Here is a 14,626-nt window from a genome sequence, read left to right as displayed (position 1 = left end):
GTTTCTTTGTGCTCAAATTGTTCATTCATTTATTGCTAAGTAGTATCCCGTAATGTATATACCACAGTTTAACCATTCACCTCTTAAAGAACATCTGGGTGTTTCCATCATGTAGTACAGGGTTTTGTGTGAACTTAAGTCTTTATTTCTCTGGGGATAAATGCTCAGGAGTATATTTGCTGGGTTGGATGGTAAATAAATGTTTGTTTGTTTAATTTCCAATCTTTTTTTCTAGCATGGCTGTACCATTTTACCATTTCCATCAGTAATGAGTAATCCAATTTTTTTCCACCTCCTGACCAGCATTTAATGTTTTCAACATATTTCTTTTTCCTTTGATTTAGTTTCTCTCTAAATTATTCACTACAGGAAATAACCTACAGACATGGCAACTTAGCATTTAAGTTCTGAATCAAGGTATAATAGATAGTTAGATAGGCATGAGACAAGTAGGAATGATGGGCTAGGTACAGAGAATCATCAGGGCAGAGAGCCCTGGGTGTGTAGCAACAGGCAAAACTACAAGCCCTAGCAGGACCATTCTCTTAAGCATTAATCCCTGGAGATGACATCTAGGCCTCAGCTAAGTTTTAACTCCAGGCCCAGAGAAGCAGTAAACTCAGATAGATCGATGCCATGCCTGATATCAGTACCAGCTACATTGACTAATGATCCCCTGCCCTAGCGCCTGCCAATCAGTGGAGACCACAACCCTGAGAGGGCACACCTGGAAAGCTGATGAATACTCTATTGAGACCCTCCTCTGAGACACTCAAATAAAAACTCTTAAGACAAGAATCCCAAGGACGCTGCATATTCTCTCTCTCTCTCTCTCTCTCTCTCTCTCTCTCTCTCTCTCTTTCTTCTTTCTGGAGTATGCCTGTGCCTTTTCTCCCTCTTCCATCTCTCAAGGCTACTCTATCTCTATCTCTATCTCTATCTCTATCTCTATCTATCTCTATCTCTATCTCTCCCCCAAGTTCCAAGGGCCCTACTTTTGCTTCTGTAACTTGTTTCCTGAGCCCATTTCTTCCACAGCTCATCTCTTCTACCTCTGTGACTTTCTAAATAAACTTTCTCTTACAGTTTGAGTCTTGACTCTGAATTCTTTCTTAGCCAGAACTCAAATACCCAGGTTGCTGAACCGAGGTGCCATTTCATGGCTAACAAAGGGACTGTACCTACTTGCCTTCTTGGAGTTCTGTCTTTTCTGGGTAAAACTGAGGGTGGTCAAGCGTACCAGACCAAGGACATTTAGGAGACACCACCTGCATATGATGGCCCACTGACCACAGCTACTCAACTTCATTTTCAGGTGCCATCATGCATTTCACTGCTTCATGACTCTTGAAGTTTTTGTTTCATGAGTTAATTTTATGACATCAGCTAATCAGCTAGTTAGTTCACCATTTTCAGTCATGTTACAGAATTTGGAACACCATTCATGTCAGAACCTTCTCTACAAGTTTTGTAAGGAATATGGCATATAATTTCATGCAAATAACCTCAAACAACCAGTCTTTGCCAATAGTTCAGAAGCATAATCCCCTAGAAAACGATTACATAATTAAACATAAAAATTTGTTTGAATTTAATGACAAACAAACCTCAAAATCTTTTTGAATATATTTGTTCTTCAAAGGCACTATAATGTCAACCTGAAAAAATCTACTTCAAACAGAAAAATAGCAGGTATTGTTAAATGACTCTCAAAATTTTATTGTAAATATGGAAATAAGAAATATCTCCTTCCCCTTTTTCTCCACATTTGAAAATTGGATCTGAGTCTGTAAAATCCTTTTCCTACAAATCTGTGTTCTCTGGAGGAGAAATCTGCTCAGGTTCTTTAAATAAACACCATCAGCTATCATGGGATAACCTTTCATTTTAAGCATTTTATTTAGTCTGATTGTAAACCCTTTAGCTATAATTAAAAATGAATTGTAAACAGCTGTACAGTTTAAGGAACAAAACCAGAGCAATGATACTGTAATTTAAAATTATGTAAATGCCTGCTTTCCTTTACTCTCCATCAAAGGCCAAAGATATTATTCCTCATCTTTAATTTTTTTTAAAAAAATGGTAACCTCTTATAGTTCAGGGTATTTCATTTTTTTATTTCTGGGCATACATGTAAGAAATATTAATTTCAACCCAGATGAAAGATGATTTTAAAATTAAATCTCAGAATAGTAACAATAATAGCAATAGGCAAATCAAAACACATCATAATATATTATTAGACTTATAATATAAAATGTAAATAGCTTATTTATTAAATCTCCAGTAAAATAACTTCAATGCTTTTTTGTCATTCACAAGATTGGGGCAAATTCCTTGGAAGGGTTGTTTGGAGATACTACTGCAGAAAAAAATAATATAATTAAAGGGAAATATGATTACTCATAAGGGAGATGAGACAAAAAAACCACATTATAAAAAAACGAACACGAAGGACTTGTACACATGCATATTAGCATAACCAATGAACACAGACACTGATGCGGTGAGGGCTTGCCCGGAGTGGGAATGGCTGGTGGGGGGAGGGGTCAGTTGGGGAAAAAGGAGACTTATGTAAAACTTTAGACAATAAACAAACAAACAAAAAATAATTAGCTAAGACAGGAAACCCAAACACTTACTAGAGACCTGGGTCTGCCTTCAAATTTGTCAATCCAGCATTATCAAATATTCAATCTGTTCATGAAAGCACATCCAAACCAATAGAAAGGTTTATTTGAGCCAAAATTTTGAGGACATGCCCAGAAGCAAGATCTCAATGACTGAGAAAATGCTGCAGAGAATGGCAATTTTGTCATTTCTTTAATGCATTGTGTCATATAGACACAGACAATAGTGTGGTGATAGCCAGAGGGAAAGCAGGGTGGGGAAGTAGGTGGAAGTGGGCAATGGTGGGGAAAATGGGGACGGAAAGAGGCTTTGCTTGGGTTGATGGCCGCCCGATGCAGTGTGCAGATCAAGTTTTATTGAATTGTACACTTGAAACCTCTATGGTTTTGCAAACTAATGTCACCCCAATAAATTCAATAAAAGAAACCAAAAGATTAGCCTTTGCTAAGGAAACCAGAGGCCTGGGATGTGACTACCAGCCATAACCTGCTCAGTTAGGAATTTGTGATCAGACCACCCTGTGTGGTTACTTTGGGTCCCTGCCATGTGGCCCCCTGACCTTGTCAGGTTTATTGCATAGCCCCCTGTTTTGTTCACAGGTCTCTTCACATTTACTCAGCATCTTGAAATATATATATGGCACTGTGACATGCACTGGGATAGAAGGATAAATATAGCATACTCCAGGCTCTCACAAAGCTTTCATTCACCTGGTAGAAGCTGCATAAAAAACTGATGAACGCAAGTTATCCATGAAGGAATGAATGAATTAATGAATGAGTAAAGTAATCAACATTCTATAAAAAATTCTTTATATAGAAAGAGATCATTGAAACAATCACCCTATTGTTATTGGTGGAAGTGGGGAGTCCTTTTCCCCGCTGGGTGCTGGGGGTGAGGTCCTTATGATATCTTGAGAAAATAATTTTCTGAGACTCACCCTGGAGGATAAGTGATTTTCATTTGCGTAGAATTACACACCTGGGTTTCCAAAGATGCATTTCCCCTCATCCAGTCCTGGAAGAAGTGCTGTTGGGGACTCAGTAGAGTTGGAAGCAAAGCCAGAGTCCAGAGTGTCCGTTCCATGTTGTAACTGGATCTGGTGCAGCATCAGGCCAGTTGCAGCCCATTAGTCCCTTGTGTGGGGTCCACATGACTGTGAACCATGTGGACCAATGCAGGAACGTAAGAGCGTGCCCCCTGCAATAAGAGTCCCAAGAGAGCCAGGAACCAAGAGAGCGAGCTTCTTTGTTCAGGGGATTAAATATTCCAAATCTTCCCACGCTTGCAGTGGCCATACCTACTCTGGCCAATGCCTGGTCAGAGGTATGACTGTCAGGTAAGCACCTTCCCTATTTCTCTCAGACTTTACTGGGCATGTGCACCTTTTCTGCCCCTGTTCAGCTCTTCCCTCATCAGTCTGAGGGGAATAGACTGGTGGCTTCCTGGGGAGTGTTAGACTGAAGCTTCCTGGCGAAGCTGCATAGATGACATGCCTATACTATTTGGCCTTCCCTTTGCTCCTTTCCTGTTGCTAATAACTAGGTTAATTATAACAGTATCATTATAGCAAAAAGTTTAGACAGTATATCTGAAATTATTGATAACCATTGTGTGACTTGAATACTCTCATTTTATTTTATTTGGTTTAAAAATGTAAATAACTACTGATTACCAGAACCCATGATAACAAACAATTTGTCTCTTCAGTGCATTACTGAGCCCCATAAACTTAGAGTAGAACCTAGCACATAGCAAGTCCTCAAAAAATATTGTGTAGCTATCAAATGCATGCTGTAAATCAAAATAGGTTTGTGTGTTTTTTTAAAAAAATACTCTATCAAAAAGCTCTAAGATCAAGCCATCAACTCAGTGGTGGAAACCAAAATCCTTTATGAGCTGTGTGGATTTCCAGTCCCCATTAACCAGTGAATAAATTCTGAATTATAAAATGCAGGGAAAACAAAGTTGTCTTTCCCGTCCTTGGTATTCAGGGTTGCCCTAATGTCAGCTGGAAATAGCAAGAACTCAAGTGCAAATTCTTTTTGACATTACTACTTTTCCATCACACTGAATTAGTATGCATAGCAGCTAATATGCTATGAAAGTCACTTACCAATAACAATGCAATCTTTGAATGCTAATTGAAAGGACACAAGCCATAAGGAAAGACTGCTGCTTTGATTGGATGAGGCTAATGAGGGAGCCTTAGGCAAAGTAAATGACAGATTCTTATTTTCCTGCATCTCCACTTTGACTCACCTCTCCTGCTTTGACTCACCTCTCCTGCTTTCTTTATAGTCCATTCAAATTAGAAAATAGAGCATCCATTTATGAAGACAATTGTATATTCAATCCTGATATTCCTGTTACTTCACATAACTATCCTGCAATTGTGATATATGAATAATGAGTCTATTAGTAGGACAATCATATTTGGCTTTTTTTTCCTCCTGGAAATTAACCAATGGCTTTTTAGGAAATAAGGTATCATTCATCTTTTTATTTATTCATCTTTTGGGGAACCCAATTTCTACATGCCTCAATAGGATACATTGGGTCTCAAGCTTGACTACATAATAAAGTCTCCTATGAAGATCTTAAAATAATATTGATGACTTGATTTCACCTCAGAACAATGGGGCCTGAACCTCTAGGATGTGGCCCCAGCCTCTGTATTTTTTTAATCACCCTGAATGCTTCATGAACAGCAAGAACTGAGAACCATTGGCTGTGGTTATCAGTTCATTTAGCCCTTGTAAACCTGATTATATTTGTGAACTTTTTAAAGACCATAAACATCAGTCTTGTCCTTGAAATACATGCCTTCCAGCACATGGGGAAAGTAGGAATAAAAATAACAGCATGGAGCAAATACTTTCCTACTTAGCAGGGAAAGCACTTATCCTATATAATAAAGGCTAATATGCAAATTGTCCCCTCAACTGGGAGTTCGACCAGGACGTAAGGCAGACCAGCCAACCACCCATGGCCCCTTCCCCTAGCCAGCCTGGCCCAATCGGCCCCAATAGGGGCAGGCTGGCAGACTCCACCCGTGCACAAATTTGTGCACCTGGCCACTAGTTCTAATATAAAAACCAAAATATAACAAGTATAATAATACCATCTTAAACTTTTTTGGAATAATTTTAGATGAACAAAGTTACAAAGATAATGCAGAGAATTCTGTTATAGCTTTCCACACAGCTTACCTTATTGCTAACATCTGTCTAAACCCAAATCTTAACATTTTTCTAATACTATTAAACCACAGGATTAATTGGGATTTCTCCAACTTTTCCACTAGTGTCTTCTTAATGTTTCAGGATGGAATCTGGAAAACCACTTTGCACCTATTCAACATGTCTCTTCAGTCTCCTCTGTGCAAACTTGTCTTCTCTTATTTTGTATAACTGTGATACTTTTGAAGAGTTCTCATAGTATTTGGTAGAATATTCTCAATTTTCATTTGTTTGATGTGCTCTCATAAGTAGACTAGGGTGATGGATTTGAAGGAAGAAAACTACAAGGTGTCCTCTCACTGCATAAAAACAGAGGGTGTGAGATATCAACATGATTAATCACTGATTATATTAACTTGATTGCTTGGTGGAGGTGGTATCTGCCAGGTTTCCCCACTATAAAGTTACTGTTTTTATTTCCTTTTCATACTCTACCCTTTGTGGGTCACTAAGTCCAGTCTATACTCAAGAGAAGATACATGAACTATTATTTAGAATTCTTCTGTAAGGATAATTGGGTCTTTCTTCACTATTTATTTAGTTATTCAATTGTTTATTTGTATCAGTATAGACTCATGAATATTTTATTCTTTGGAATAAAATACAGTGCTCGTTAATTATTTTATTACATTGTTTTAGCTTGGGCCATTGGAAACACTTTGAAGCTGATTCCTGTGCCAATTTGAGATGCCCCATTTCTGTTTGTTCATTTTGTTCAAGCATTTTCGTACTTTCTGGTGTTACAAGAATCTCTAGGTTTATCTTGTATTTTCCATGCCCCAGTCCTAGAATCATCTATTTCTCTAAGGAACTCTGGTGTCTTTTATTGGAATATAGTCTGTAGAAGCCAAAATTTGAGCACAAAGGGTGTTCATTATTACTGGAGTGTCACCATGGCGAGTGTTTCTTTTTTAAAATTGTTTTCTTTTTTATTCAGCATTCTTAAGATCCACTGTAATTGTGAGGCATAAATTCTGTTTCTTAAACTGATGTTAGGTACTTAGACACTTTTATAATATTGGCTTTCTTTTCCTAGATATTTTCATTATTGGTTTACTAAAGATATTATGACCGCTGTGGGTTTTGCTGGACACATAATGATTGTTGCCTAATATCTTTGCTTGAAAGTGACACACAATCATATAGCCCAAGAAAAATATTGTATATGTGAATAATCTTCTTTGGTTCTTTTAGTGGTTCTCAAAATTGAGCAATATCAAATTTCTGAAGCACCAACAGCTGACAGCTGAGTTACTTACCCCTCTTGCATCAACTCTTAAGAGCACCACATTTTAGAGATTATGTGTGTTGTTTTGTTTTTTTTTTAAAAAAATCATTTATCCCTTTTTTGTTTGTTTCAAAATCTAAAGTGCTCAGCAAACAGCAGCTGTTTCTAGTTAAGGCTTTCATAGGCGACTTGGCAGGTTTGGATATGGGTTACTTTTAGTCACAGCTTAGACTCCAACAGTGAGTAGGACTCAATAGCAGAAATTGGTATTAAATCCTGATCATTAAATCCCGCCACAGTAATAATAATAGTACTTCAGAGGAAAAGGAAACAAAACAAGGGAGAAGCATTCAAGTCCAGTGCAATTGTGCTGTCAGGGAAGCTCATGAAGTTGTCATAGCAACACAAAGGTAAAAATTACACAAAGTAGGAGTGATTAGACCTTGCTCTGGAGCCACCTTGCCCACTTCCCCTCTTCCCAATGACACCACGTGGAAAATCGATTGGGTAGGATGTGATGCACAAACTTCTAGGAAGACAAGACGTCTAAAGATAAATGCCCCTTTTCTTGGTGTGTGACATGTAGCAACTGCGATGAACAGCTTAGAAGTTATTCAGTGATCTTTGTTTTAATTGTTCAGAGAAAGCCAGATTACTACAATATGATGTGAAATGCTCCATTGAAAGCATTTACAGATCTGTGTACCTGGGAGATGGAGGTGCAGAAGTCTGCCTAGAAAATTCAGACAAGACTGCAAGTAACACAACTGAGTCTTCAAGAGTGAATGGACATGTAGAAAGGGCAAACAAAGGGAATGGAATAGAACTTCAATCTTCAATCATTTCCCACAGGAGGAGAACTTCAATCTTGGAAATCTAAAACTCTGAAAACAAGGAATAATTTTTTTAAATGTCAGATTTTTAAAAATTTAAATTTATTGGAGTAACATTGGTTAATAACATTATATAAGCTTCAGATTTTAATTCCACTTGATCTATGGTCTCTAGGTGCTCTGGAAATACAGTGGGGCCTTGACTTACGAGTGTCCCAACTAATGAGATTTTTGAGATACCAGCTGTCTCTTGGCCGATTTTTTGCATTGAGTTGATAGAGTAATTTGAGTTAACGAGCTCCTTAACTAGCTCGGTCTCGGAACGAATTAAACTCATAAGTCAAGGCCCCACTGTACTTGTTCCTTGAAGGGCAAACATGGGCACTTTCCAATTATTTACTGGAATTGTTTTCAGGACTTTATTTTTGGTTTTAATGTTTTTACTGTGGCATGACATCAGGAACAATTTATTCACACACACACACCACACAAACACACCACACACACACCACACACACACACATAAAAGTAATTCATCTTCTCATGCTGAGAAGAGAATTAGTGTCATGAATAATCTTTTAGTCCAGAATCAAACTGCACTCATTTAAAACAAAACAAGAAAATCACTAATCTCATTATGCTATTACCAGAAAGAACAATCCATTTCTAGTCCTTGTTTTTTCCTTCCTGTTGCTGTGAAAAGATGGGTTTTGCTTTAACAAACTCCTAAGAAACAAAAATACAAAATAATAAAAATAAAACAGAAGGGCTTGGCTATTTTTCACAAGGGTTTTCTACTGAGTTGAATTCCTTAGTGCTCTTGGGATAGAATCTGATGTTCTAAATTAATTGACAGGAACCTTTTCAGGAACATTCCATTTAAAAACTATTTCCTTGGCCCGGCCAGCATGACTCAGTGGGTGAGCATGTACCTATGAATCAGGAGGTCAAGTTTCGATTTCTGGTCAGGGCACATGCTGTGGTTGCAGATTTGACCCTCAATAGGGGGCATGCAGGAGGCAGACAGTCAAGGAATGATTCTCTCTCATCATTGATGTTTCTAACTCTCCCTTTCCCTCTTTGAAATCAATAAAAACATTTTTTTAAAAAAAAAAAAAACCCTGTTTCCCTGGATCTTAAACCTTCCCAGGCCCGTGGTTCCCACTATGTGATCTTTCTATGAATGGATCCACTTATGATACTGGGTTCATTGCAATGTGAGGTCAGTTAGTCAGTATGACTGTTCTTTTTTTCAACCTGGGCTCTGAAAGACATAAAATAAACAGGAAGTCTGTTTCCATATTCAAGAATGCCCCAGATCTAATAGGAATATCAAGCACTTGAGATCTAATAGCCTGAAAAAAAATGGAGCTCATAAGTTAAAAAAGGACAAAACAGAAAATGAGGAGTGATTGAACTTTGCTGGCAGACAGACTAGCAAAAGAAGTTTTGAAGGTGAGACTAGAATCCAGTAATCCTCAGTGAATCACAGGTGTAAGTCATAATGACATCATAAAGGCAGAGAACAATCCACCTTGGAAATCTAGAAATCTGGCATTTAAAGGTAGGCCACCCACGGCACACTGCTAGGAGAATGGCAGGGGAACACACAACTATACAAGTCAGGAGAAAGCACTAAAAGACAAATTATATTATTTAAGAAGGTGGGTTTCCAAATACTGGAAATGTTTGAACCAAAGGGAACTTCTGAAATTTAAGTTACACTAATACTATCAGTGTTTTCCTTCAGACTCCTAGAGCCATTTCCCAAGAGGTATAGAATTCTACATTTTTAATAGTTTTCTCTAGATGATTCTGCTGAATCACTACCTAGGAGAAGCTGAAGCTGCTAGGGGCCGCGGGAGCCTGGAGGGCACTTGACTCCAACTAGTCTAGCTCAATTCTGGTCAGTTTTAAGTATTAGAATCCTGGGTAATATTTCTTTGAAAATAATAGTGTTGTTGCTTAAAATAAGTGCAGACACGAATGGACATTTTGATTTTAATTTCATTTCCAACTCTAGAGACTCTTCTTATATTGAGACTAGAATTGCCAGGATCTACTCAAGCAAGAATTTTTCCAACTGTCCTGTTCAATGCCCCGTATCTCACTAGAGCACTTAGCAGTTTTTTTATTCAGAAATGTTCTTGTTGTTGTTGCTATTTCTTCCATTGATTTTTAGAGAGAGTAGGGAGGGAGGGTAGGAGAGAGAGAGAAAAAGAGAGAGAGAAACATTGATGTGAGAGAGACACATCAATTGGTTGCCTCCCAGATGTGCTCTACTGGGGCCAGAATTGAACCTACAACCCAGGTACATGCCCTTGACTGGGAATGGAATCCTTGACCCTTCACTACAGGTTGTACCTGCCAGGGCTATCCAGCCACATTTTAGTGAAAGATGTCTATGATTTACAAAATGGAAAAGTTTTAGACAGTGAAATGTTTATCTCCTAAATAAAGGTTGCTTATATATTTTGGCCAGTAATTGTTTTCTTTTGAGGACTTTCAAGTATTACTTAAATAATGCGCAGTTTTTTCAATGATGGGAGTAAGAGCCTGAGTCATTAAGGGTCTGAGTACAAAAAGTTTTGGCTCAAGGCTTTGATCATCTTGACTAGAACAGCATACATCTTAAACATTTCTTCTCGGCAAAAAAATGTGCTATAATTAATAACTGTGCTTTCTTTCATAGTTACAGAGATTTCTAGTTTACTAGGATAGAGTATGAATTTAGATCTGTATTTCCTAAAATATGTTCTATTCAATATTAGGATCTTAAAACATTTTCATGGGTTTTAATGTGAAATGATTATATGGCAAACTATTTGGAAAAGAATTTTAAAGTGATGCAAGTCTGTTTACTGACAACTTCTTGGAGCGTGTTGGTATATACTATGAGTCTCAAGTAAATTGCTTAAGGAATTCTTTCTTTCAAGGTTTATCTCTTGGGATTACTATTCTGCAAAACACTTTTGGAGAATTACTTACCTAGATATTTCCTTCATTTAAAAAAATTTAACTGTATTAAACACATATATATTGCAGAAAGTGTTGATGGAATAAAGGCAGAAAAATTCATTGGCTGGTTTACTGAAAAATTAATTTCTTTTTCAAAACTGATAAATTATAAATTGGTCAAATATCTGATATTGTTTTAGTTTGGCAATTTAAAAATAACTTATTTTGCAGGAAAAAAATCCATTCCCACTAAAACTCAAATATCTTTCAAAAGAGAACAGATGTTTATCTTCTTAAAATGGTGTAAGTATGGCATGGCTGGCATGGCTCAGTGGTTGTTCATCAACCTATGAACCAGGAGGTCATGGTTCTATTCCTGGTCAGGGTACATGCCCAGGTTGCGGAATCAATCCTATGGATTGTGCAGGAGGCAGCCAATCAATGATTCCCTCTCATCATTGATGTTTCTATCTCTCTCTTCCTCTCCCTTCCTCTCTGAAATCAATAATATATATATATTAAAAATGCTATAAGTATGAATCTACTAGGAAGTTAGAGGGTGAAAGAAAATTGATTCTGATAATCCATTCTAGTTTTGAGAGTCCCTGGCCTTTAACACTTCCATTTCTCTGTTATCTGAGAGTCTAGCAAAAAGAATTTCCAGCTCTGCTTATCATTTAACTATGACATGACTGTCTTAGTTCAGTCAGGCAACTATAACAAAAGACCACAGACAGTGTGGCTTATAAACAACAAAAATTAGTTCTTGCAGTTCAGGAAGCTGAAAGTACAAGATCAGGGTGCAGCTGGGTCCAGTTCTGGTGAAGGCCTTTTTCTGGGTTGCAGACTGCAGACTTCCCAGTGTGCCCACATGACAGAAGAGGCATGGGAACTTTCTTGGGCCTCTTCTATAAGGCCATTAATCTCACTGATGAGGGCTGTGTGCTCACGATGTAATCACCACTCAAAGGCCCCATTTCCTAACACCATCACTTTGGGCATTAGGATTCCAATATGTGAATTTTAAGGGCACACATTCAGACCACGCACTGAATATTTTCATCATGAGTCTCAAGTGCAGGAAGACTTACTAGTATGGACTTCTGCATCAATGAATACAGATCAGAGGATGGGGTAGAGTGCAAAGAACAGCATCTCTGTTGGAAAGCCTAGGGTCAGTGTTGCATTGCCTCATTCTTGAACATGATTGGATGAACACGAAATGTGAACTGTTGTACTAAAGCCAGTAACATGGAATAAAAAGACTAAGCTAACAAACAAGAGAAATAAATATTTGGAGGATCAGAAATGATTTAGGGAACAAAGAGAACTAAAAAAAAAAGCCTACATATTTACTTCTTTCCAAGTAATTCAAGAAGATATTACTTCCCTATGCTATGAGGAATGCTGTGCTTCCAAATCTGATGTACAGCTCACAAATCTTTATTTCTTTGCATGTCTAGTAATTTTTGGTTGAAAGTGTGTTAATGTATATAATGCATTGCATTGACTCTTAAGTACCGTTTTGTTTTTCTGGGACTTATTTTTTGTCATTGTGATAATAGGCCATTAACTTGACTTAATTCAATCTGTGAAATTTATCTCATGTGCAACTATTTATAGCTTGTTGTTTTTTCCCTCCCTAGAAGCCTGAAGCTATTTACAGAACCTATCTTTGCTGCCTGAATAATGAATAGATTCAAAGACATAGAAAGTTTGTAAGATTTATTAGATTTTCAGGGATTTGGGGGGCTTTATGAGATTTCCTACATGAGTATATAATTTATAAGCTAGCCAGAAATGTGGAATATCTGTTGTCTCAGCTTCCAAAATCTACCTACCCCCTTGCATTAACAGTTCCACTGCCATGTGTCATGAACTGAGTCTGCCACCTACCTCCAGCTCCAGCTGGGAGTGAAGAGAACACCCCAAGGCAAGGAGATCACAAATTACATTTTACCTAATACACAGTATTTTGAGAATTTGTTAAAATATTTTTTATTGATTTCAGAAGAAGGAAGAAGGAGAGAGAGATAGAAACGTCTATGATAAGAGAGAATCATTAATCAGCTGCAGCAACTTGGGCGTGTGACTTGACTAGAATCAAAACCAGAACCCTTCAGTCCACAGGCCGATGCTCTATCCACTGAGCCAAACCAGCTAGGGTTAGTTTGCTAATTTTTAAAATGAGTGAATACTTTTCATATTGTTGCCGATCTTGAACCAATTTCCAGTGTTTTTCAATGGTGGTTTTAAGTAATATTTTTTGGGTGTTTGCTTTTTCTCTGCAGAAGGGAATCACCCAACTTTATCAAACTGCTAGAAGTAAGGCCACCTATATTTTAATTTTCCTGACTACTATAGATTCAAATATCTCATGTTTATATTGACCTTATATCTGGTGACCTTTTTAAATACAGTTGGGCCCTAACTGATTTGGCTCAGTGGATAGAGAGTCGGCCTGCAGACTGAAGAGTCCCAGGTTTGATTCCGGTCAAGGGCATGTACCTTGGTTGTGGGCACATCCCCAGTGGTGGGTGTGCAGGAGGCAGCTGATTGATATTTCTCTCTCATCAATGTTTCTAACTCTCTATCCATCTTCTTCCTCACTGTAAAAATTCAGTAAAATATATTTAAAAATACATTTGGGGTTTTCTACATAGGCAAATCAAACAAATAGCCAAGTGGCAGAAATAAATAAAAAATATAGCTATATTAATATTATGAATAATATTAAATGTAAAAGACCTGAAGGTTCTAATCAAAAAGAGATTGTTCGACTGAATAAACTAAGCAAGAACCTTGCCCGGCCGGCGTAGCTCAGTGTTTGAGCTTTGACCTAGGAACCAAGAGATCACTGATTTGATTCTTGGTCAGGGCACGTGCCCAGATTGCAGACTCCATCCTAAGTAGAGGGTATGCAGGAGGCAGCTGATTGATGATGCTTCTCTATCATCAATGTTTCTATCTTTCCCTCTCCCTTCCTTGCTCTCTAAAAATCAAAAACATTTTTTTCAAAGCAAGAACCAACTATAAGACAGTATAGGTTGAAAGTACAAGAATGGAAAAAATACGTTGAGAATAACCTGTAGGGAATAGCTCATCTGGAAACTAATTGATTGAGGTCTCAAGGCTCTGCCTGGAGTACTTCTTCAGTAGGTTCAGCTTGTTGCCTGCATCCTACTCCAAACTGAAGAGAGATTAGCTATAAAGACCACCCTCTAAAATCTGAGTTATTCAAAAAGCTATGATCAAAAGAAATCCCAGTTCAATAGCAATTGTTCTAGATTATTTGCATTTGGAAAAAGATGCTTGCTTCCTTTCTTCTGAGATTATATATGAGGATCTACATGGAAAGTACAAAAAGGAACTAGGACTCTGGACTTGATCAGAAAGTCACTTTTATCCGTGGTTCAGTAAGCAAAACAGTTCTAGGTCTATGTTCAGAGCAGGAATCTAAGAGAGGGTGACAAGTGGATGGAGTGGATTTAAATCTTCTAGGCTTGCAGAGTATGAGAAAATATTAGTCTGGATTGGGAACTACAGTAAGAGAATGGCAACTAAAAGCTTAGCAACCTTCTTTGGGGCAAGGAGAAGGCAAATGCTGACTAAGACGCTTCAGCAGAAAATTCAAGGCATCAATAAGAAAAATGGAAATCACTGTTAAGTTGAATAGTCTGTGAGTCAGTTTTCCTCCCTCATTCAAGGTCAGATTGCCTGAAAGTGGAGAATCA

The 14,626-nt window shown here is 37.7% G+C and overlaps 1 long non-coding RNA gene across 1 annotated transcript; it reads right to left on the bottom strand.

Annotated features, from left to right (window-relative positions):
- Positions 1-699: 699 nt before the first annotated feature.
- On the bottom strand, positions 700-13,058 carry LOC106724106. The gene is made up of 3 exons (XR_001359869.1): positions 12,986-13,058; positions 4,004-4,016; positions 700-713 (listed from the first exon to the last, which is right to left on the bottom strand). It is a non-coding gene; the product is annotated as an uncharacterized LOC106724106 (long non-coding RNA).
- Between the last annotated feature and the right edge of the window lie 1,568 nt (positions 13,059-14,626).

This window comes from Myotis brandtii, unplaced genomic scaffold (genome assembly GCF_000412655.1).
Source record: "Myotis brandtii unplaced genomic scaffold, ASM41265v1 scaffold724, whole genome shotgun sequence".
Lineage (NCBI taxonomy): Eukaryota > Metazoa > Chordata > Mammalia > Chiroptera > Vespertilionidae > Myotis > Myotis brandtii.
This window is presented reverse-complemented; position numbering and strand designations above follow the sequence as displayed.